The sequence below is a fragment of the Camelus dromedarius genome, chromosome 30, assembly GCF_036321535.1.
Source record: "Camelus dromedarius isolate mCamDro1 chromosome 30, mCamDro1.pat, whole genome shotgun sequence".
Lineage (NCBI taxonomy): Eukaryota > Metazoa > Chordata > Mammalia > Artiodactyla > Camelidae > Camelus > Camelus dromedarius.
Window position 1 is genome coordinate 8,672,574 of NC_087465.1, and position 3,344 is coordinate 8,675,917.

The following is a 3,344-nucleotide window of genomic DNA, read 5'->3' on the forward strand; positions in this document are numbered from 1 at the left end:
ATCTCATTTTGCAAATCAAGGTTAATCTTGTCTTAATGGCCTTGGGCAAGTTGTGAAATGTCTCAGACCTCAGTTGTCCCCTTGGTAGAATGAATTTTTGTTACCTTCCCTAGTTAGAAGCTGGTCAGAGTAATTTCTGGGTTTCTGTCAAACTGAGGGTATAAGACTCTGAAACAGATTCTGAAACATCCAGGGGTTTGTTTTGTCAGTCAAAATTTTCTAAAGGGAAGTCTAGAGGACATGTGTGACACCAATCAATGGAATGAGTTCAGCTTTCAGAGATTAATGTATGGAAACACTGGGCTTCATAGAAAATTCTTAATAAACTCCACATGCATCTAGTATAATGCCCTCCAGTAGAGTTCCAGAATCCTGTGAGGTAAAGACCAGTTCCCTGTTCCTTCAGAGGGCAAGAGAAGCCAAAACACCTGCCCTTGGTTAGACCGACCAGAGAGAATCACTCCTTGGAAGGTCACTTTTATTGCTTTAAGTCAGTCTAAAGATTTTCTGTCGAAGTATAGCAATGACATCTGTTCATTCTTCAACATAAACCAGCCCTTTACCCATGATTTTTCAATATTTAAACAAACAGCCACAACAAAGCTGTGCTGCAGTGTTAACCTTATGAACTTAAAAGCCTGCGCCTGTACAACGACTCATTAACATGTTCAGTCACAAAGCTGGTAGGTAACAGGTGACAGTCACACCTCTTAATTGGTGTGATTAGCAGGCCTTTTGTTATTAACCATTCGCAGCTCCCCTCAAGTGCAAAATGCCACAGGTAAAGGGACCGCGTGGGCAGTGGGTGGAGTCAGCAGGAAGGCTGGACTGAACAAATGTATAGGACAGCCCAGGCTGACTGAGAGGGAGGGAAGCATGGTCACTGCAGGAAACTGGCTAAAAGTGCCGAATGTAGGCGCGGCAGTGATCGCATCTAACGGAGGCACAACGCTCTTTACGGCTGATGCACATCGTGACGTTTTGAAAAAACCTGTGCTTCCAACCTTCATTTTGAATCCTTCAGCTTGATCTCACCTCTTGCTTCAATCCACATTTCCCTATTTTATAGCCTTTTTTAACCTACCTAACTTTTTTTTCCAGCTACCTATCTGTGCCAGCCCTTAAGGACTTAAGATGCTTATTTTACTTTGCTCACAGGTGTGTGGGTCAGGGATCTGAGAAGGGCTTGTTTGGATGGTTCATCTTGATCCACGTGGCCCCACAGGGTGGGGGCGGCTCCGGAGGATCCATTTCTAAGATGACCCCTCAATCTCCACAGGGTCTCTTCCTCCAAGACCTCTGTGCACAGCTTGGGCTTTTTACAGCATGGTGGTTACAAAACAGTCACACTTCTTACAAAGCAGCTGGTTTCCTCCAAGTGAGCCTTCCAGGAGCAAACAAGGCCCAGGAGGAAGCTACAAGGCTGCTGTGGAGGGCAGTGGTGGGTGAGTGCGCGTTGGCAAGGATGTGTGGGTGATGTAAAAACATAAAAAATGTATCTGTCTAAAGCCCAAAGACTATATGGTACCCATCATCTCTCTTTTCCCCAAAGAATACAAATAACTGAAGAGTTTTCCGTCTGTATGTACACAGAGAGAAGGAATTCGTGGCAGCCCTCTTAGAGATAAGCTGCCATACCAACCTTTCTCATTGTCGTGTTCTTTTAATATTTGCCATAGATAGATTGGTAGATATTGATACTTGTGTATATTTATACAATGACTCCATAGTTTTCCATATATATATCTCGACAAGATAAGGAACTTGGAGCAGTTTAACCATTCAGTTCCCACTATCCCAGGTGATGTACCTCCTAGGCAGTCTGGATTCAAACGACTAAGACTTTTTTTTTTAACTATGGAACTGGTTGCTAAATGTCATTTAGACTACAGAGCGATTGATTTTGGCCCTACAGTTGTTATCACACTTTGTCCAGTGTCTCCTTCCAGCAGAGACTACTAGTTTAGTTACTTTCAAGTACGTATTTGGCTTATTTTCCTTATAGACCGTCTTTAAATTATTAGTCAGAATAATGCCATCAGGGATAATGACTGTATTTTTCAGCTACCTAACTGCCATGTAAAAATATTCTAATTGTATATAAGCAGGAGTATCACACATGAGCTCTGAGAAGTCCTTAGAGAAGTACAGCTGTCTCCATTCTTTCCTCTTTTCTATTCGCAAAAGAGGAAGTGATGTCTGGAGCTCTAGAAGCTGTTTTGGACCATGAAGAGGAAATCATGGGCTAAGGCTGGCAGCAAAAAGATGGAAGGCGCTTCAGTTCCTGATGAGTGCTCTACCTAATCCCAGTTCCGTACTGCATGTCATATTTATGTATCCATGAGACAAGCTTCTATCTTTTTTAGACATTGCTATTTGGATATTCCATCACTTGTAGTGTAAACCTGGTTCTGAGACATCTCTCTGCTGAAAGGCCGGCTGGAGATTTTAGTCAGGTTAAAACAATCAACTTAGTTTAAACCATCTTCCCAATACAAACGGTACATAAACTTGCAAATGCTGATAAAATTGCACTAGGACAGATCTTTATAAAAAGAGTAAGAAACATATGTAAATATCACATCTGAATTTAAATACAGTATCTAACTGCCCTAGATTTTGCAATGTATTCATAGCCTTGAGAGGCGATAAGAAACCACTTTATAATCTGTTGAATCCTTGTAAATTCTGTTTACATATGTTTTTAAAATGACATTTTTGCGCTACCGGTGGTGATGGTTAGGAGCTCTGTATTATGAAATATTCTTCATTGCTCTAGAGAATAAACCGAGACTCAGTCAGTGACCTGGCAGCCCTCCAGGGGAAGAGGGCAGTGCTCTGGGAAAGAATACTTATTTATAAAACCAATACATTCTTTTTCTGAAATGGCTACCAGATGCCACTGTCTTAGTTCGGTGTCTCTACCTCTTGAGTGTCATCTCTCCCTCCTTCCACAAAGCCTCACCTATCAATCTGCACGGTCCCAGTATCTGCCAGAACTGACTCTAAAAGGAACCTCTGAGCACGTCATTTTCCCACGTAACTTTGTTGAATCCTTGTCGCCTTTAGCTTGCACTAAATGGCCTGCACATTTTCTGTCTTCTCTTCCATCTATTCCTAGTGCTTTATCTCACTTGCTCTCTATTTAAACATGAAATTTTCACATTTTTGCAAATAAGCCACACCTTTCACACCTCTGCACTTGGAACAAGTTATCTTCTCTGCCCAAATTGCTCACCCAACCCCCAAACTTGCTTTTCAGAACCTTCTGGAAGCATGGTGTGAAGGAAGCAGTTGTCACTACTACAGAAGTTAATCACTCACTCCCTTGCCTGTTTTCTGCG